Source organism: Balaenoptera borealis (assembly GCF_965194805.1).
Source record: "Balaenoptera borealis genome assembly, chromosome: 8".
Classification (NCBI taxonomy): Eukaryota; Metazoa; Chordata; class Mammalia; order Artiodactyla; family Balaenopteridae; genus Balaenoptera; species Balaenoptera borealis.
Window position 1 is genome coordinate 29,859,200 of NC_138865.1, and position 22,978 is coordinate 29,882,177.

Here is a 22,978-nt window from a genome sequence, read left to right on the forward strand (position 1 = left end):
GACACGGAGGCACAGCAAGGATTTGTGAAGAATGTATCAAGGAGAACTGATATTTCCACTTAAATAGCAAACAAAAACCCCTCCAGCCTAAACAGTTCCTTTGTACACTACTATTTTATTAGACCCCAAGTAAGAACATCTTTAACGCTTTAAGAAGATGACTATAAATTACTCTATAACTTATGTTTTGCATGGTTTTTAAATGTTCATAATGCTATAATTTATTTACTTAATTTTACACAAAGATATAAAAAAAAATAAATATTGCCATGCATAACTTGTTGATATTTTTAAAAAACCACAAATAAATAACTTGAAATGTTGTCTAGAGAAATTGTTCCTGCATACTTGTTAATTACAGGGGACTCGAGCAAGTCTATTTTAATACAGGATCCTCAAACTAAAAAAGCTTCCAAACAAAGCCAAGGATAATGCCCTTAAATGATCAAAATGTAATTATTAATGCTAAGGGAAAGAAAACAATACAAACCGAAACTGGAGTGCAAACACCTTTTTCGCTGTAGGTTTTAATGGAAAAGGTTTGTGAGCAAATGGGGTTCCTTCCCCAAGGGCATGCTGGAAACATGGAAAGTGAAGTGAGAGGAACTGGGGAGCCTTCCTCAGTCAACCTCTTATCTTATTTCAGCTTCCTGAAACGTCCCTGGTTAAGACTTGTGACTAAAGAGACACAGACAAGCATTTATATAAATGTCCATCAAGGTTCCTCGTTAAAGCTAAAGTCACACACTAGGGACAGGTGGTCTGAAGGGTAATTGAAGGACGGTAGTCGGTTGGGTCCAATCTGTTCCTCGGTGAGCAGAGCCAGGGCTGACCTCACGCTGAGCGCATGCTTGGAATACCAGATATAATCCAGAGTGTGCCGGCTCTCGCCCGAGGTCCGGATCTTCCAGGTCGTGTACGGAGGTTCCGACTGCCCGTCCGCGCTCAGCAGCTTGTAGGCGCTGTTCAGGTTGAGGCTGGAGGACGCGAAGTGTCTGTAGACCTCCTCTGTCGGCTCTGCGTTGAAGTCCCCACAAACGATAAGGGGAATCTTGGCTCCCTGGGTGATGTTCTGCAGGTTCTGGAGAAGGTCACAGCCTTGAGCTGATCGAAATCGCTCCCAGCCCGTGCGAGCCTTCAGGTGGGTGATGGCGATGCAGACCTGCCGGCTGGACTCCTTGCACTCTAGGGTCTGGGCAATGGCCACCTGGTTGGTTTTCAACGTCATGGCCGTCAGCCTGATGTTGGCACTGTTGACGAGCTTGAATCGGTTTTGGAGAAAAAACAAGGCACAGCCATCTGGTCCGTTGTTGTGTTCCATGTCCAGACAAGGTGACCAGGGCTTGGGGAAAAACGTGCCCTGATAGCCCAGTCTACCAAGGAGGGGGCGGAAGGTGTCAAAGTAGTGGTCCACCTCTTGCAGGCATAGTATGTCGGGCTGGTAGGCTAGGATTTCTTCCAGGATGAGACATTTCCTCTCTTCCCACTTGAGTGCTTCAAGAGGGCACTGTACAAAGCTCTCTTTGCCTTCTCCAAGAGCTTGGGCGAGGCTGTTCCACTGCATGACCCGGATAGGCGCGTGGCTACTACTGGGGCCGTCGGCCCTCAGATCCACGAAACCCCTCTGGAAGCGGGGAGGCCGGGTGTGCAGGACGGCCCTGCACTCCTCAAGGAGCTCTTTAGGGTCAATGGGCTCCAGCTGTTCCGGGTCGGGCGCCACCAGATACTCCGGGTGCCGGGCGGCGGGGCTGCCGTCGAGGGTCTTGGTGAGAGCGCTGTAGAGCCTGCTCGTGCCGTTGCCCATGGGACACGCTGTTCGGGAGCACAACCTCGCGACGCCGCGGGCCGCCGAGGCCGCCGCCAGGAGCCGGGGGGAAGCAAGGCGCGGGGCGGCGGCGGGCGCGGGCGAGCGGCGGCGCGGCGGCGGGCCGGGCGGGCGGCGCAGGCCGGGCGCGTCCCTCTGCAGCAGGGCGGAGCAGAGCCGCCGCGGGCTCTGATACATGCCGGGCGCCGCCGCCGCCGCCGCCGCCGCGGCCCCTGGCGCGCCCAACCCACCCGCGAGCCTCGCCGACGCGGGCGAGTCGAGCAGACTGTCTGGAGCGTCCGAGCGGAGGCTCCCGGGCTCCTTCTCTTCCCGCCGCGGCCCGGGAGAAGGTGCTGGGCAGGCGAGCCCGAGACTGAGCGGCTGATGCTGCGGCTGCTGCGACGCGAAGACTACTGTGTATTTTTTATTGTGGTAAGATATACATAACAAAAAGTTTAGCATTTTAGCCACTTTTAAGTGTACAGTTCTGGACATTAACATTCACATTGTTGTGCAAACATCACCACCTTCCATCTCAAGAACTTTTTCATCTTCTCAAACTGAAACTTTGTCTCCATTAAAACACTTACAGTCCATTACTCCCTTCCCCTGGCTCTTGGCAACCATCTAAATTATATTTTTAAGAAGAAGAAAAAAGTAATTTCTTCTCCACCTGATGAATCTTCTTCAGGCCACACCCCATCAGCCAATTGCAAACCTGCTGCAGACCTTTACAACACTCTACTTTTAGAGCTTCTCATTCACAGCAGACTGTGATTTAAAGATATGAAATGCTAAATATAGAATAAATTACATAAATTTTAATATTCAAAAAGTTAAGCAAACAAAATTTAATTCTTCTAAAAGAAGCATGGATATGTAATCAGAAGTAGAAACTATGTCACTGATGTAAAATAGTTATGATTCCAAAGAATCCTAGGGATCTATTGTCCATAAATTACAAGGGGCCACATGGTGCCCAAGTTCCTGTTGGAGCAGGAACTCAACATATCCCTCAACAAGTCCTCCACAGAGAGACTCTCCATTACATCTATTTTTACATGTTCAGGGTCTTTCAGAAATTTCAGTTTATCAGAGGGCACAGAGAAAATGAATTCGCTTTATTTAAAAATGCTGAGGCAATATAAACTATTGTGTTTGTTATCAAACAAAAATAAAATCAGTCGTATGTGACTTATTTATTCCTTAGACTTCACACTATTTAAAGGAAGAATGGGAAGACATTTTCAATATTTCGCTACATTATAAAATTGTTTTACTTATTTCATAAATTAGCCATGGACGGTGTCTTCTGGAACGTCACATGTGGCTTACATTCAGTGGAAACACTTTCAAGTAACTTAGGAGGCTCTGGTTCTATACTTGATCTGACAGATGGGCAGCAACATGCAGTAACTGGCATAATTCATACTCCGACAGACTGCTTTTCAATAAAGCACATACCCAGATGCTTTCCTCTCGTCGATATTGCTTCCAGTTCCTCCCGCCATCGCTGAACATCAGGAGGTAGCTGGTCACCCAGTCGGAGCTCCCGTGTCCTCCCTGGGTGGCCACAGCTGTGACCTCCATTCTTTCTCCAAGGTCAATCTGCAGCCACTGGTATTTATTTGACACAAGGGGAGACCAGCCACCAGCTCCTTTTTGTGGGAATAAAAAGAAGAAAACCGGTAAAGACAGAGAAATCTTTGAAATCTATATTAACCTGTAAGAATGGGGTCATAAATAAGATTTATGAAAATCATAGTTTCAAATTCTGCGTTATATAATGCCCCAGAATTATACAAACACACTCACATACACACACACACAAACACAGAATAAAAACACAGGTTAAATGTAAATGGATGAAGCCTATATTAATTGGTTTGTTTCTTAGTTCATAACCCCTGACTCTCTGGTATTGGGGTGTCCCGCTAAGTGAAATTGCTTAATGTAATAGGTGGACAACTAAACATCATGCCATTACATCAGTGCTTGGAACTAGTGTCGTTACTGGCTTCAATGCATGACTTGCCCTTTGTTGGACATAAACAAAGGGCAAACTTTCCTTTGTTGGAAAATAACAAACTTTCCTTTGTTGGAAAATAAAGCTAGAAAACCTTAATTGTGGATTCCCAGCATGAGGAAGTACAATGTGGAATGTTGGGATAACAAAGATGGCTATGGCATAGCCCTACACTCATGGTGCTTACAGACTCATAGGAGAAGCAGACATTTCAAAGAACAATTTGAAATGCAATATGGGAGGGGTGGAGGTGAAAGTGATTTCTGTGCAGGGAGGGAGAGTTCTAAAAAGTCAGCAAGGAGGGTGAGCGAGAACCCAGAGGAAGTGAATGGGGAGGAGTTTCTCAGGTATTCAAGACAATAGGCGCAGAGTGGAAATTACTGTGCTTTGTTTTCTCCAGTGCCTGTGAGACACCGAAGAATTAGGGATACCTGTGAATGTATGATTGATATATTTTGTTCTTCTAGTTTAACAGAAACATGAGTTTTGAATTTAGATTTAGATGTCATATTAAATTTTCTGAATTTAAATTATTATGCAATATAAAAATTGGGAAACAGGTTTGAAATGCATTCTGGAACTGATATTTTGCTAATTATCCATGTCTAGAAAACACAGTGTCATGTAAACAGTCCCTAACACAAAAAAACTAGCTTTAAAAACAATTTTCCCCATTGTCCTGACATCTAATTTGAGGCTCTCATAATAAGGTCTGACACTTTAGACAACATTTATTATCTTTTTTATTAGGGGCTATTATTAACATCCATGTCCTGTTTACAAAAGCTGTTACGACCAAGTACATGTCAGGAGGTGTGTGACATGGTTACAAGACAGCTCAAAGGAAAATGGAAGTGGAGCGCTTACATCAGGGTGTGGAGGTGAAACTAGCAAGTGGGCACATCTGTTGCTTCACTATGTCCTCTGCTAACGGCACTACGTGTATAACCCTTAGCAAAATTTAAAGCTTACAAATTCTTTAAAACTCAAATTCTTTCTAAGATTTCCTCATTTCCTGCAATCTTTATTCCAAAATTCCAAAATTTCCTCTCAACCACAAGCACAATGTCTTTTCCTTTGATCCACATCTTAAACGTGCCACAACTCTGGCTGTTCTGTAATGCATTATGAAACTTTTTATTTTGAAATAATTTCAGATTTACAAACGAGTTGCAAAGATGGGATAGGGAGTTCCTGTCTACTTTTTACTCAGTGTGTCCTAATGTTAATATCTGACATCACCATGGTATTTTGATCAAAACTAAGCTATTAACACTGGTACAATGGTAACAAAACGACAAACTTTCTTTTGATGTCTCCAGTTTTTCCACTAACTAACTCCCTTTTTCTGTTCCAGAACCCCACATTGCATTTAGTCACCTTGTCTCCTTAGTGTCTTCCAACCTGTGATAGTTTTCAGTCTTTCTTTGTCTTTAATAACAAGATTGATCACCACCCAACACCTTCTTGCTACTTCTACTGATTTGTGCAAAGGTCCCTTCTAATGTTTGATGAATGATAAGTCCTTCTGGGTTCTAGCTGAGGGTTAACTAACAGTCCCAAGTAACATTACTCTGCAACTGCCTGTAATTTTATAATAATTGCCAAAAGAAGGCAGAAATTAGGTGTTGGCTTTTAGCTGATCATTTTAACTTAAAGGTTCTACATTTGAAGTTTTATATGAATCAGTTTCAATCTCTGCGAAACTGGTAAATGTCCTGTATTCTTAGTATCAAGGTTGTAAAGAATGTACTGAAGATACTTCTTCTTTTTGCATTTCACAATCTTTCTCTGTCATCTTTAATCTCTCTTGAAGCAGGAAGTATCATCAACACGGGTACCACATGTACAGAAATGCAACAGAGTAAAAAGCATCGGCATGCTTCCAGCATCTGCCCTGGGACCAGCCTCTCCCACAGATGCAGCCACGTCTCTGTCAACCACTCTTCACCATCTGCAGGTAATCAACCTTGAACATTTCACATTCCTTACCTGTGGTGAGAAGGTGCTACTGGTATGCAAATTAAGCTATCTGATTAAGTAGGTACTCTGATAAAGTAATGAAACTGCAGAATTCCCTGTGCTGCAAAGCAATTCATTTCAGCTGGGTAACACAGCCACGGCGTAATCCCCAGACCCCTGTAGGGTGATGATGCTGAATTACTGTGCATTCGCCCATGCATGCAGTCCACCGGGGTAGATGCCCTTTTTTCTAATGACTGGAAAAAGTGGGAAATGCACAAATGTAACCTGAGGACTGTTAGGGAGCCCCGAACAGTTTTACTGATGGGTAAGGGAGACACTGTTCTGTAATGGAAAACAAAACAAAATACACTGAAACAACATTAAAGTGGGTACGCCTGAGCACAGCCGCCCCACCAGCTCTTATCTGCAGAGCAGTGGTTCTGAAACTGATCAGCCTGCATTATTCAATGTTGCAAATCTTCAGTAAATTCCCCCTGGGAACCAACACCCCCTGAAACAGAGCCCAGGGATTTGCAATTACTGTTTTGGAGTCACCAGTGCTGAACCCACAAGAAAGGCACTTGCCCTCCCACCCAGCTCTTCCCCTGACCACACCACAGACTGTCTTTTTCCATTGTCACCGTCCTGTCTCCTGCCTCAGCCCCTTAGTTGAATAAAGTGTCACAATTCATACAAAGGAAAACATGTCCAGAGGGTCTGACTTGCACAGAACAAGGTTCCACAGCTTAGGACACTGAACACAAAACATCCCTCCCAGCAAAGTGTGATAGGTATGCTTTAGGGCTGCAATGAGAATTCAACAAGAAGCTGTGTTAGAGCATCTAGCACAATACTTTCTCTCCCATACACGATCGCAAGACGGGAGACAGTCATGGTGAAAGAGGGGTGACATCCAGAGTGTGGGGCATTGCAGTCTTTTCATTACTGAATGGCCCGTTACCTGCCACTTTATACTAGATAAAGGAGAGAAAATGAGGAAAGCCAAAACTTGTCACAAGCATGTGATGTGTTCAGGACCCTCCCAGATGCTCTAAGTGCTACCTCACAACTCCTCCATGCACCCGGCAAGTGGGACGGGTGTTACAGTCTCTGCTTTGCAGACAAGCAAAAAACAATCATTTTAGGTTCGGGTGAGGGTATTTTATTAAAGCTTAGCTCCCTTTTCATTCTCTACCCCTTCTAAGAACATATCCCTGCGATTTGTCAGTTATTCAGTATTGTTTGCTTATCAATACCAGACTGTCTTTTATAGTGATATACTGGCAGATATATTGGAAGGTTTCTGTCTCTAGTTATCCCTGTGTGATTGTTCCCCCCCCCCCTTTCGTTGGCTCAGACACAGGCAGTGACTTGTGTCTTTGGGGAGAGGAAAGGCTGAACAGGAAACTCTCAGCGAGGGCCTTAATTATTCTGCTCACTGATCAAGATGAAAATGACCCCTGCCCCTGGTGGCCACGGGGCATGCACTGTCATAATGAGTGTCAGCTTTGTGCAGAGGGGGAAATTACCCAGAGGTGGAAATTACCCAGAGGTGAAAAGGAGAATAGCTCATGCCTTCTTCAAGTTGGAACAAGGTCCAGAGCAGAAAGATACTGAAGGGAGCAAAGTCAAGTGGGATAATCTGAAGTGAACAGACTAACCTATCTCCAGGGCATCTAAATGTCAAGCAAGTAAATGGCTAAATCGAAATTGTAACCAAGGGAACTTTCCCTCCAAGATCTTCATTACATTGTCTCAAATAGGAGTTCATCAAGCTCTGTGTATTTCTTTCCTCACTTAAATGCATCGTAATTCACAGAAAACTCATTCCAGATTCCAGGCGGGGCTGGGTGAGTGGGGAAAGGGTGAGATAAGCAGGAGTAACAGATGTTCCCAGGAAAAAGGGGCCATAGGGCAGCAGACCCTGGGGATGCTCCCTGACCATCCCACTCAGAGATCTCTGGGATTTATATATTGGTGTTTTTGTCACAACCCTGCCTACATTGCTGAGGGAAATTTAAGCATTTGCTCCAGCTCTGATTTCTTAAGGAGCAATTCCAACTATCTACATATACCATTTCTAGCTATCAGGATGTAAAAAATGCAGAAATCCTCCCTCTGGACCTGTCTAGGTAACCTCTGATTCCCTTTCTGCTGTGCTTCCTGCAGTCTGCTAGCAGCCTGAGCAGGAGACAACAGGTAGCTTTCCAAAAAGTGCATCCATAATGAAAGAATCACACAGAGCTGCCTAATTGTAAAACAGATTCCTGTACTAAATGCAGACATACCCTATAATGGTTTTGTAAACAGACAATTTAAAATTAAATAAAAAATAAGTGTATACTTGTTAATTTGTGATTCAAATTAAATGCCAGTGATATTAAAGAAAAAAAGTACAGTGTGACTGTTCACACGTGACTCCCTTAAGTTCTGTGTGCAGTGTCCCGAGGGACAACTTTCAATGCCCTTGGCAATTAACATTCATTGCTGCAGCTCTTTCTGCATAAAATAAACAAAAATCCATTGCTACTGTGTGTTTTGTTTTGCTTCTCTCATAGACACTCCTGACCAAGTTTTAAAGAAACACACAGTAGCGAGGCATTCAGATCTGAGTTGATCTCAGGCTTTGCAGTTCTTATGTGTTTGAAGTTCTGTATTGACAAGACTATAAGATGATTTTGCTAATTTCTCACCTTAGAAATAAAATACGAATTGCCCAGCAAGCCTATAAACCATCCGAACATGTACTAAATACCTCATGCATGACTGAATAAAATGTATGACCAAGTTTATTTGTGCATCTCCCGTGAAATCTTCATGTTTATGAGAGATGCAGCTCTGAGATCTGGTCTAATTCTATAAAAGCATCATTGTGCATCTTTCAGAGGCCCCCTGAGTTATTCAGAACAGATATGATTCCAGATCATTGTTGAGGCCACTCAGAATAGCTGCATCTCCCTCTGACATGTAGAGAGCAGTGGGGAATCCAGGATGCCCAGAAGGGCAGGAGGCCAGGCGCTCTGCTCCAAGGCCCCCACCACTTCCCAGGGACACACCGTTACTCTTCTTAAGGCAAGAGCTCCTTTTTCTTTTTAATTAAATTCAGTGTAGGATCATGTCAGGAAATGCAAGGGTGACATGCTTAGAAATAAAACCATGAGTACTAAATTATCCATCCATACTTGACTGCTCAGTTAGCCAGAAGCCTTTGGAAAAAAAGTCCATTGATGGTAAAACTTACATTTTCTTTAGTGATGTTATGTAGCTGAATTCATTACAATTTGTAAGCACACTGTGGAAGCCTTGGATAAAAAGAGATATGTACAGACGAGCTGCTATATAAAATAGAGTAGTAAAATGAGAATGCAAAAAGGATGAGGTCTGAGCATCACAAAATGTAAATACTACTGACAAAGGTGCATTTTTCTGGGGTGTAGGCATTCATCCCCAGCAAAGTATGGCATTATTTTGTGTCGGAGAAAAGCCTGCTCCACTGGATTTCCTTGGAGGAAACATGGCAACAAGGGAAGAGTCTACTGCAAGGATCACAGGACAGAGAGAACAGGGAACCCCTGAAATACCATCTTCCAGTCAGCCCCTAGTCCAGAAGCTCCTCATTAATGTTCAGAGCAAAGGTGGGAGTAGCTGACCACAGGGTCCACTGAGATATTCCATTAGCCTTTGTCACTGGCTGTGGTCTTCCTGGACCAGTCTCTGTGCCACAAGTTAAACCAGAAGTTCAAGACTCCTGTGTGCTTTGATCATTAGTGATCCCAGATGCCTCATGAAAGGTTGCTAATTGAACCTCACCCCTTTGGCAGGATTGAAGGTCACCTCACTTGGTACGTCTTTCATCAGTGACTCCAAACAAGAAAAAGGGAATATCCCTACAAGAGGCAATGTAATTGCATTGGATGAGTAAAGCAGTATGTAATGGGATAAAATATATCTCCATAGGGATGCCAATAATATTTATTAAAAGTGGAGTAAACAAAGACATCATGGTGTATGTCAAGGATACATACTGTTAAATAAATAACGTTCATGAACATTTCTGTATATTATACATGATGTAAAAGTGATTACTTTGGAAAAGAACAGAGTGGAATTTGCTAGACAACTATTTTTGAATTTGGATAGTGCTTAGAAGGGCTTCCACATACCTTTTGGGAAGTTGCCAAGTACGTCATAGGCAGTACTGACTCTTGGAAAAATACTATGGCAAAATTGTGGCCACCATAAGATACTTACTGGGCAGATTATAAACACAGACATAATTTTGCAAGGATAAACTGTTGTGTTTTTCATTCCTCTCCGGTAAATCCTGTTAGCCGGTGATCATTATCCCATGAAGCCCTAGAGAAGCCAGGGAGGGCAAAGACCAACTAAGAAAATAGGAAACAGGACGTGTGATGTCTCCCTCTTTGGCAGGAAGAAGAGATGGGAACCCAGACGATCTTGGGAAAGAGAGGAAATGGAGGAAGGGTAAAAGGTGGTGGGAGGGTGATTCAGACACCTTGCTCAGGAACGAAGTCCCAGGGGGATCAGAAAAGTGAGAGGAATAAGCAAGCTGTGGAAAGGCTTTGTCTTGGCTTCCATTTGGAATTTTGGGAGATCACCTTGTAGGGGGCTGTGTAGTCATTACTAATGGTTGCCAACTATTTCCCTTCTTCTACCTTCCAGGCACTTGGAGGATTGCGATTTCCACGCCCCCTGGTGGTTGGGTGGGGCTATGTGACCAGCTCTGGCCAACAAGCTCTGAGTGGAAGTGATACGTTACTTCTGGACTAAACTGCCAGGACAAAACCATTTGACGATCTTTTTCCCCTTGGTATGGTGAACCAGACTGCCCACAGGCCATCAAAAGGGGGCACAGAAGTGAGATGAGAGTCTGACTGGATCTGAACAGAAGGTCAACTTGGCAAAGGCAAATTAAACCTGTAACCAAGGCTGCTCAGGCTGGAAACCAAATGAGACTCATGGTCAGCCTTCAGGGAGGCAAGAAGTGACATCGCAAAGATCCCGGAGGGGACAATGACCTGTTCCCTGGGAACACGGTCTTACCAAGAGGTAAATCCACCACAGGCTTCAGGAGCAGGTGCCAAGTAACCCTCAGCGTTAAAAGCAGACAAACTCCCTTCAGCAGATAGCAAGGAGCTGAGCCCCAACGTGAGAAGCCCCACCATCCAGCTCCATGAGGGCACCAGCCCTTCTGTAAACCCAAACACTGTCTTGGAAAGAAGCAGGAACAAAGAAATCTGAGCATCCCTGGAAGATGCTCACCCGTTCAAAAGAGTCCACTGAATCCAAAAGAGACTGAGGATTGCCTTATTCTGGGGGTAGTGCTATAATTTGGGCTACTTGGTAGAGAGAAATGACAACATCGCCTCCCTGAAGGTTGTTGACAACGCTGAAAAACACGTTTGGTTTGTTCTGGTTTGTCTCATCTAGCATCTTAGGTTCTATGGAGGTAACCTGGAGACTCCAGACCTTGAAAAGGACCATGGGAAAATCTGAGCAGATGAGTTCTGTGCGACAACTGTACGGCAGGGTCTGCACGAACCCTGGGATTTGGGGGCTTCTCCTCTCACATGCTACCATCATGCCGTGATTTAATAAAGTTGCCTGGTCACCAAGACAGTGCTCTGTGCTTTAGTACATGGGTGTATTTTACATGGATGCTATTACATTTGGCCTGTCCACTGCACTCAATACCCACAGTTGCATCTGCAGGATCATTTGTTAAGAAAATTCGGATAAAGAATGTGTCTTGGCCCTAATAGGTCTAAAAACTTTTAGGAAGCACAGATAAACAGAATGAAAAATCTGACATCCAGAGGCAAAAATTCCCCAGTACATTCATATGCCTTTATAAAAATCTGGTTTGCAAGCCCTTTTATTGCCATCTGAATTGCTCAGACTAGTATTTGGGAATACTGACCAGTTCTACCAGGCACCTAGCCTGTGAATAAAAGATAGAAAGACTGGAGAACTACGATTTTATGAAAAAATATGAGGGACAAGTTTATTATTATAAGATTTGCATCAAACATTTTTGATGTATTCAGTAATATTCTGATTTATATCAGGAGTTGATATACGTCTAGATATTTTAAATTATTATTCACTCTTTCCATTTTCTAACATTTCTTTGTAAAAAACAGTGAATTTTACATCACAGCTTATTTGGGATATTGCAGAGTCCAAATAATCAGACGTTCCAGGTTATAAGAAAATATTTAGTGTCTGATGCCCAGGCCTAAGCATTTTCTGCTAATGTAATCTAATCATGTGTATTTATTTCCTGCTAAAACCTGGAGTATTAACTTGTACTAGTAAATGTACTTCCTAAAGTGAGAAATAAATATCTTAACGCTGAGAATTGTTGCTAATATGCTCAGCCATCAATTGTATTGGGAGCATTAGACAAAATCTTTCCTGGCTCCACCAACACATAAGTCTGTTGTGAGGAAATATGATCAACGTCTCGGTACGGGAAAGGTGAAGAATTACAAAGAGAAAAGAAAACATCCAGTCAGTTCAGCTTGTCTCCATCTACTTTCTGTTTGCAATACACAATATAGTAATCTGATATGCCATTTTTGATCAAGTTAAATTTAAAGCAGTCTCATTTGTGCTGTCAGTGATGAGTGGCTTGCCGCATTAGAGGGCGTGATTTTCAGCATCTGGGCCATGAATGGAGTTGTCCCTCTTTCTGGGGATGATTGTTTATGCAAGCACTTTGGGGGAACAAAAAAGGAGAACAAAATGTGTGTACGCTTCCTCCTAATCAATCTCAATCAGCTCTGGCCAGACCACTTATCTCACCACCATGCCTGCGGTGACTAAAGAGAACACGTCACATGGCTAAAAAGAACATGTTATCCGGAGTTGGAAAGCAGCATCTGAAAATGCTAAAGCCAGTTTCATGAAGGGTCACCTCCAGTAACAATAATTGTAAAAACAAAAGTTTATTCTCACATGCAAGATCTAGAATGAAAGTCCAGCATGATTTACTCTAAGGTAGTTTTTTTACTTTTGGTTTTGGTTTTTTAACTTTTGTTTTGAATAAACTTGAATAAACTGCATAAAGTTCCTTTAGGAGATTTTTGAGAAGAAAAAAATGAAGTCAATATTATAGCATGTTCTTATTTAGAATACACAGATTTCAGCAATCTTGATTTTACATGAGAAATATTAGGTCACTTGTAATTCTAGGAAATATCAATTTAATATTGATGGAAACAAATTCAGCTAATATGAATAGTCAAACCCAATTTGACTGTAAAGATGTAAAGCTTCAAGAACTTTACATTTTTATCTAATGGCATCAATTTTCTTGAATAGGTATATGAATACATGTACGTGTCTGTGTTTTACCCCTTAAAAAAAATCCATCAGTTCAGAAAAATTATACATTCAGGCATTTCCAGTAATTTGTGTTTCTCTGTATAAAAAGGTAAGGTGTATGACCTCAGAGGGGATACTTTGTTAAATGTATTATCTGGAACCCAATCCCAGACTTCAAAATGGGAATGCTAGAGGAACCAGACTAGAAATTTCAAAAGTAAACTCCAGGAGCACTTAGTCCAATGTTGAGTGATGATACTAGCCCATTACTATCTCTACAATAACCAACACTTCCATTAGGGAGCTCACAGAAAACACTGGCAAACAGGTGGTAACATGCTCAGGAATCATGGTTTTCAAAGATGCAAGGTCTGCATCTCTCTGCTTTGGCCCACCTGTCCCTAGAAACGCCTGGATCCCTCCTAACTTCTCCGCTCATTCCTCTTAATATCCTTCATAGACTTCTTTCTTCTATTTATTGCAAAGTCTTTCCTAAGAAATATCTTACTACTTTTCATAAATTAATAGAAAACAAAATAAATACATAAACTGCATAAGTAAAAAATATGTAAAAGAGAAAACATGAAATGTGCAATAAGTTCTAGTCAATTAATTAACATTTGTTATGTGTTGAATCAATGAAGTACTTTAAAATCATAAAATGTCTTAAAGTTTGAATTATTTGGCTTTGGGGGGTTATATACAGTGGGTCAAATTTATATATATGCACACACATACAATCAAAAATTATGTATAGACTATTCTCTTACTACCTTTATGTATCAGGTAGATGAATTGATCAGCTGCTATGTATAAAGTTCTTGGTGGAAGCTGTGATATTTGAGACATTTCTAATTCTTAATGAACATTCTAGAAGCGCAATGCCTTATGGGCAAAATAAGAAACTAGGGGTGTAAGACAGACCACCTTCTTTAAAACTTCCAAATACCACAACACAGACCAAGGAAATTTTAACCATACAATCAGGGAGTCGAACATGATTTTCCTCACTAGATCATACACAAAATATTCCAAAAAGCTAAAACTACTATATATGAAGAATCATCGCCCTCATTATATTCATCCACATTTCATACTATCCACATTTTACATCATAATCATCTAAACTAAAGTGAACTAATATGTTCTCCAGCATTTACCAAGGCAAAGGAAATGTCAATAAAGACTCTGGGATGCTGGCTTTTAACAGAAAACATATATAGATAATCCTTCAGAAGGAATATTGATAAATTGTGCTGTCTAAAGCATGCTTTAGAAATGGGTCTGAAATCAGGTGGTAATATCTAGGGATATTTAGTGAAATGTACACTATATGCAATCAGAGTAGCAACAACCATGAAAAAAAAACCCTCATCAGTTGATTGCCACTCTTAAAATAATTAATTTAAATTTGCAAAGAGAGTAGTTTAAATATAAAAGATAAGCTTTGTACTTACCATTTTATAATGATGGCTTATAATATTCTGAGTTATTAGTTTTTTAATTAAATATAATGGAAATAAGTTCATCTTAAGCTTCAGGATTTTCCCTTCTAATGTTTATAAACTTCCCAGTGCCACTATATTGATAGCACTGGAGGCCTGAATCATAAAGATACTCTACACATGCAAATTAGAAACACAACACACAAGCCCCTCGGGCCACTTTAAATTAATTAAATATGGCTTATTTAGTTTTTACAGTTTTAGGGAAACCACTGGAAAGTTTAGATGTTAAGCTGATATTAGAATAACCACCAGACCGAAAATGGGTAATTTGATAACTGATCTCATTGAAATCTGGTTTCAATGAGAATATATTTTTACTGGGGTGCTAAAAATGATTATGAATGATGCTTTGAGGAGTAAATATCTGGCCACAAAATGCTTTTTCCTGGGAAAAGACCATGAAGGTGGACAATTAATGGACATGCCTTCCCATCCTGAGCTCATTGAAATTCTTCACCTGTGTTCTTACCCTTCCCTGCCAATCTATTTGATCACTTACTAGGTTCCCAAATTTGATCCTTAAGGACACAGTAAAGTTCAAGCTAGACTTTAACTCTGATCTTAGAAATGTCAAAGAAAGGGAGGAAAACACTCAATTCCTTAGTAGTATCTCCAGAATTTACAGCAGTGCGTTTACATGGGACACAGTTAATTTTAACTTTTACTTTCTGAATTCATCTTTCATTTAAAAAATCTATCCCTTAAAACAGTAGCAAAACAAAAGCAGAAATAGAGACACAGACGTAGAGAACAAATGTATGGATACCAAGGGGGAAAGGGGTGGGGTGGGAGGAATTAGGAGACTGGGATTGACATATATACATTATTGATACTATGTATAAAATAGACAACTGATGGGAACATACTGTATAGCACAGGGAGCTCTACCTAATGCACTGTGGTGACCTAAGTGGGAGGGAAGTCCAAAAGGGAGGGGATATCTGTATGGGTACGGCTGATTCATTTTGTTGTGCAGTGGAGGCTAACACAATATTGTCAAGCAACCATACTCCAATAAAAGTTAATCAAAAAAAGTAGCAAAGCATTTGAATTTGAAGTGTATGTATTCACTTATTTAATCCACTGAATTAGTATTTGTGCAATAGAAGAGGTAATTCACTCGACAACATTCAAGTAGCAAAAACGGATCTTTCCAAAAAGTAAGTCATTAACTCCCTTCCCACTAATAGGAAGGGAATCTTTATTTTCAGTAGCAGCCTTCACCTGGTCTCCTCCCAGGCCAAGTCCTGGGAATGGAGTCATTTTCCCATGACATCCTTTGGCAGCTTCACATCTTGCAAACATCAGGCTTCCCCAGTGGCTGCAGCACTGGCTCCTTCTTGTGTTGTTGTAGTTATTCATGACCAGCGCACTTGACTAGTCACCCTTCTGTCGCCGGTCCTAAAACTAAAAAGGGATGATAACCCTGGAAAAAATCTAGACTCCAATAATTCCCTTCTCATAAATCTTATTGATGATCATTTGCTGGCAATCAATAGGGAAGGAAGATATCAAAACAAACCAAAAAATGGATCATAAGCAAGAAGAAAGCTAGCAGAGGAATACTAGCAGATATGATGAACCTGCTGCTTTCTTCAGTTTCATTAAACTCAATATAATTAAGTTTTGACCTATAAGAAGGAATATGAACTAAAAATGAAAATAATTCTCTCTGGGAAAGAATCAGCGTGGATTGACAAGAAGACAGCTGCAGACTCACCGTCTCTGCGATTAAGGCTTGCGAAGCCAGGGCCGTGGCTGCTGGACCGCTCTGAGGAGCTGCTGAAGGAAGCCCGGGGCAGGGCAGACGCCAGAGGAGCGTCACAGCTATCTCGGGGGAAACACCACGTGCGGGTTAATACACTGATTAAAGCTTTCCTGTCCTCTCTTCCTCTCTTCTTCCTTCCCTTTTACTTTCCTTTCCTTCCTATTTCCCTGCCACCCTCCCTTTTCTTCTTCCTTAATTTCCTTTCTTTTTAGTTAACAGGCTAGGAAAATGCTAGAGCCTGTGGCAAACATCAGTCTTGATCAGAGGTGTGTTAGTAAACGTTGAACAACAGGCTCTTAAGGAAAATTAAAAACCCTGATTGGTAGCATTTGCCACTTTCCATGGTGTAAATACTCGTACCATGGCCAATTCAAAGCTAGCAGCGTGATGTCACTGACCAGGAAGTTGGAAAAAGAATCATTATATAGTATTTTCACCACGCAGACACAAGGTATGTAAATAACCTCAAGAGCACTGATAACAGCAAGATGACATAAAATAAAGTAGGAAGTGGTGAGTTTTCAGAATGTATTACTTTTGTTTTAATATGATTTAATTAATTATGTTTATATAATTTAATTTTTAATAATGATTGTATTTTCATGCAAAATTCATGAAAAGTTAATGATTGGCTCTTGCTAGCTGCTAAAAATTGGTTCCAGCACGTCACTCCTAAATGGGAAAATATTAAAAGTATTTCCTTGAAAATCAGAAAGAACACTTTCACAGACACCACCGTTTCTATTGAACATTGCACTGAAAGTCCTATCAGTACGTAAGAGAAAATTTAAAAATTAAAAGCACAAAATTGGATAAAAAAGAGCAACCGTTATCGTTTCCAGATGATATGATTATGGAGGTAGAAATTCTGAAAGTCATTGGCTAGCTTAACAATTCATTATACAAAAGCTGATAGTATTTCTAAACTTATCCATAGTTAGAAATTAAATTAAATAGGATAGCAAATACTAACAAAACATATAAAGTATCTAAGAATGAATCTTACAGAATTTGCAGGACATTTATGGAGATTATTATAAAAATTGTATTGAAAGACATTAAAGAAAAACTACATAAATTCAGACTACGATGATTGCAAATAGGAAGACTACTTTTAAGGTACTGGTTTTCCCTAGCTTGATCTAAAGATTCATTAGAAGTTCAATCAAAGCTCAGGAGGGTTTTTCACAGAACTTGAAGCAGTGAACCACACAGCTCAGGGGTTCTTAACGTGTGGTACAAATATGATATAGGGGGTCTGTTGAGATGAATAGAAAAAAATTACATCTTTATTTTCACTAACCTCTAGCTAAAATTTAGCATATTCTTCAGTCACAAATGTAGACAAACCAGACTATATTCACCAGTGCCCGTGCATATGTTACCAACATAAGTTACAGATATTTTAATAGCAATCGTTGTCCAAGACATCTAGAAATATTGTTTATGGTCCCCTTTACTTCAAAATAACAGTATTTATTAAAGTCACCACTAGATCTTGTTTTTTAATGCGCTAATAACTAAGAAACCACTATGTTACAATTTCTAGTACATTGATATCAGCATTTCAATATAACTATTTACTTTGTAACCCTATGTATACATTTTATGCATTTACAAGCATTGCTGTGAGAAGGGGTCAGGCTTCAGCAAAGTGCCCGAAGGGTCCTTGGCACAAGGAAGAGCAAAGAAACACCCGTTGTGAGTGTGTGCACTGCAAGTACAAAGCTGTTGAGACATTACTGGGGCATTATTAGCCATTCAGAAAATTCCAGAAGATTGGGATTATCCACAATCCACAGTCAGCTGTGCTAACTCGAATGTTAACGTGACAATTTCTCAGGGGACAATTTCTCTGCCTGTTGAGCAGACCAGGCCTGCATCATTCCCCCTTTAGGTAAAGGGGTCCCAGGGATCTAAGTAACCTGCTCAAAGTCACAGAGCTGGTGGAGGGTAAGTGAAGATTATCTCCATCAACTGTTTAGCTTGGGAAGCCTGCTCCTTTCCCAGCCTCCCCCACCCCCCCCAGCACGCCTTCCTTTCTGAGTCTCCCCAGACGCTCCCCACTCAGTCCCCTCTGCTCACATCTTTCTCATCTCACCGTATTGGGGTCTCTCCTTTCTGGGTTGGAAACAGTGAGGACCAAGTGTAGATTCTGGAGCCAGACAGGGTGTGGGCATGACATTTACCAAGCTGCCTACTCTTGGGAAGTCACTGGCCCTCCCTAAGCCTCAGTTACCTCATCTGTACAATGAGGATGTCACACAACTGAATCACACAACTGGACAAAGGGGAATCACACAATTCATAGGGTTTCTATGAGGATTAATAGTGTTTGCTTTTATTATTTTCAGTATGGTAAGACAAGTCATCACATAAGCTTCTTCAAAATATTCTATAAGGACGTTTTCCCTATAGAGAGATATAGAAGGCAGCATTCAACGTTCCAAGCCATATTCTCATTTTTTATTCTTTTCTCAAAAGAAGGCATATGAATCTTAGTCTTTAAAAAAAAAAAAAAAGAGTAAGATGTACTCGCTCTTATGAAGTCATCTTTGCCTTTGAGAAACAATTTTAAAAGTGATCATTTTCTTTACAACCCTAATTGGTTGTTCCAATTCACTTCCACACAGTCAAATTTGAGAATGCACGTGATCAAAAAACGTGACCATGTCCAATAAGGTACTTGGAAAAGAGCAGCTCTGTGTTTGGACAGTGTTTTCAGTACATTCACTGTGGTTTTAACTAAATTACATTCAAGTTAGGTGAAGTCTCAGATGCCATCCAAAAATCTCCTTAACCATTATTTTCCATCTGAAATGTCTATATTTTATACTACGATTCCTGGAGCCAAAATTGTTAAGACACAACTTAATTTTCTTTTTCTGGAATCATTAAAAAATATTTGATTTCCACTGAATATTATTCTTATCAATAGTCTGATACATACTATTTCTATCCAAAAAAAAAAGATGAATCCTGAAATGCTTCAAAGCTACAACAATTATTCATAAATAATTGTTTTTAACAAACGAGATGGCAAAACAACTGAAAAGTACAACTATTTACCACTTAGGGGGAAAATGAGGTGAGTACAAGTAATAATCTTGTAAGAATTAACAAATGAAAATAGGCAGATAATATTACAGTTCAATAGGCTAAAGCAAGTTTATTTCTCTTCATAATAACACTCATATTAATAAGAAATTATTCTATGAAATAATCTCAGTTTTGAAATGCACTTATTCCTTCAAAAGTGCAAATGTACTCAGAAGCTCAAATGTTCTCAGAAAAGCTTAGGAACTCTAAAGGGAAACTGAGGATCCATTGTAACGTGTCTTATAGAAAATACAGACACACCGTAATTGTTCATGATTTATGTATGATTCAGATCAGAGTGCTCGGCACATCCTTGTGTGCATGCTTCTATAATACGTTCTTATGTATTAAATGAGCAAACATTGTCTCAGTAGTTGTACCTATTGTAACATCATTTTAATCAATGGCCTATTGTTTGTCCTGCCAACAGAACAGCTTTATACTGAAATCATTAAACAATATTTCAGCTTCTGTTTTTAAAAATTATATATATATTCTTTTCTCCAGGTAAAATCTTAGAAATTTGGAACTTCCCATAGCTGGGGAAAACATAGTTGCCTTAATCCTCTCAATCTAAGTGACACTCTCTGAGTGTTTTCCAGACCCTTGACCTCCTCCTAAAACTACTTAAATCTACCCCCTCCATAAATAAAAAACAGTCCCAGACAAACCTCTTTGGATTACTACAGCTCCTTGGTGATGCATGCTCTTAGTTTCTTCAGAACTTTCAAATCCAGTTTATACACAACTGTATATAAATGGCATCTTTTCAATATGCATTATGTTCTAAAGTAGACTAAAAATTCCTCAGCAAAGAAAATGTCACTTTACTGAATTCATTGATGAGCTCTAGTAGTTATCTGGTAGCACCTGTAGGATTTTCTATGTCTAATATCATATCATCTGCAAACAGTGACAGTTTTACTTCTTTCTTTTCCAATTTAGATTCCTTTTCTTTTTCTTCTCTGTTTGCCACAGCTAGGACTTCCAAAACTATGTTGAATAAAAGTGGTGAGAGTGGACATCCTTGTCTTGCTCCTGATCTTAGAGGACATGCTTTTAGGTTTTCACTGTTGAGTATGATGTTAGCTGTAGGTTAGTTGTATATGGTCTATATTATTTTTAAATATGTTCCCTCTAGGACCCTTTCTGGAGAGTCTTTAATCATAAATAGGTGTTGAATTTTGTCAAAAGCTTTTTCTGCATCTATTGAGGTGATCATATGGTTTTTATTCTTTAACTTGTGGTGGTGTATCACAGCCATTGATTTGCAGATACTGAAAAATCCTGGCATCCCTAGGATAAATCCCACTTGATCATAGTGTATGATCCTTTTAATGTATTGTTGGATTTGGATTGCTAGTATTTTGTTGAGGACAGATGAATGGATAAAGAAGATGTGCTACCTATATACAATGGGATATTACTCAGCCATTAAAAAGAATGAAATAATGCCATTTGCAGCAACATGGATGGACCTGGAGATTATCATACTAAGTGAAATAAGTCAGACGGAGAAAGACAAATATCTACTAAAAAATTTGAAACAATAATTCAAATAATTATTTTAATAATATAATAATAACCTTCCAAAACAGAAAGCACAAAGTCCAGAGGGCTTCCCTGGTGAATTCTGCCAAACATTTAAGGAAGAAATCATGCCATGTCTCCATAATCCCTTTTAGAAGATAGAAACAGAGGAATACTTTTTAACTTATTCTATGAGGCTAATAGTACCATAATACCAAAACCAATCACAGATATTACAAGAAATGAAACCTACAGACCAATATTTCTCATGAACACAGATGCAAAATCCTCAACAAAATATTAGCCATCAAATCCAACAATGTATAAGAAGAATTACCGGGAATTCCCTGGCAGTCCAGTGGTTAGGACTCCATGCTTCCACTGCAGGGGGCCCGGGTTCAATCCCTGGTGAGGGAACTAGGATCCCACAAGCCACACGGTGTGGCCAAAAACAAAATAATAAAGTAAAATAAAATAAAAATTTTAACAGATTTTTAAAAAATAGAAGAAGAATTACATACTGAAACAAGTGGAATTTGTCCCAGGTATTCAGGGCTGGTTCAACATTCAAAAATCAGTTTATGTAATCCATCACATCCACAAGCTAACAAAGAAAAATCACATGGTACTATCGATAGATGAAGAAAAGCATCTTGACAAAATCCAACACCCATCCATGGTAAAAACTCTTGGTAAACTAGGAATAGAGTTGAACTTTCACAAATTGATAAAGAATATCTACCGAAAACTTACAGCTAACACCACACTTAATGGTGAGAAACTGGGAACTTTCCCCACTAAGATCAAGACTAGGCAAAGATTTTCCCTCTCACCACTCCTTTTCCACATCCTACTAGAAGTCTTAGTTAATGCAATTAGACAAGAAAAGGAAATAGAAGGGATACAGATTAGGAAAGAAATGTCTTTGTTATGGATGACAAGATCATCTATGCAAAAACTCCTGGAACTAATAAGTGGTTATAGCAAGGTCACAGGATACAAGGTTAAAATACAAAAGTCAATTGTTTTTCTATATACCAGCAATGATCAAGTGGAATTAGGAATCTGAAACACTATGCTATTTACATTAGCACCTAAAAAATATATAATACTTAGGTATAAATCTAACAAAATATGCATGAGATCTATATGAGGAAAACTACAAAACTCTGAGCAATTAATTGAGGAAGAACTAAATAAATGGAGAGATACTCCATGTTCATGGACAATACTCAATATTGATTGTCAAGATTTCAGTTTTTCCCAATTGATCTATAGATTCAAGGCAATCTCAATCAAAATTCAAGCAAGTTATTTTGTGGATATCAACAAACTGATTCTAAAGTTTATGTGGTGAAGCAAAAGACCAAGAACGGCCAAAACAATATTGAAGAAGAACAGAGTGGTAGGAATGACACTACCTGATTTCAAGACTTACCATAAAGGTACAGTAATTAAGACAGTGTATTGGCAAAAGAACTGGCAAATAGATCAGTGAAACAGAACAGAGAGCCCTGAAGTAGACCTACACAAATATAATCAATTGACCTTTGACAAAGTAGCGAAGGCAATACAATAGAGCAAAGATAGTCTTTTCAATAAGTGGTAATGGAACAAATGGACTTCCATAAGCAAAAACATGAATCTAGACACAGACATTTTACCCCTCACAAAAATTAATTCAAAATGGTTCACAGATCTAACTGTAAAGCACAAAACTATAAAACTCCTTGAAGATAACATAGGAGAAAATCTAGATGAACTTGTGTTCTGCAAAGACTTTGTAGATACAAAGCCACGATCCATGAAGAAAAGAACTGATAAGATGGACTTTATTAAAATTAAAAATTTCTGCCCTGCAAAAGACAGTCAAGAGAATGAAAACACAAGCCATAGGATGGGAGAAAATATTTGCAAAATACACATCG

General features: G+C 39.9%; 1 pseudogene across 22 annotated transcripts in view; it reads right to left on the minus strand.

The window, feature by feature from the left end:
* Window positions 1-324: 324 nt before the first annotated feature.
* The window catches only part of LOC309634345 (nocturnin pseudogene), a 100,445-nt pseudogene continuing 77,791 nt past the window's right edge, over window positions 325-22,978 (minus strand). For 19 of the 22 annotated variants that reach the window (XR_014249554.1, XR_014249555.1, XR_014249556.1 and 16 more), the window contains 4 exons: window positions 16,374-16,484; window positions 15,878-16,060; window positions 3,269-3,462; window positions 325-2,217 (listed from right to left, as the gene is read on the minus strand). The product of XR_014249554.1 is annotated as a nocturnin pseudogene (transcript). The remainder of the gene's footprint in view (window positions 2,218-3,268; window positions 3,463-15,877; window positions 16,061-16,373; window positions 16,485-22,978) is intronic. The other 3 variants (XR_014249558.1, XR_014249566.1, XR_014249573.1) reach the window with 1 other exon arrangement.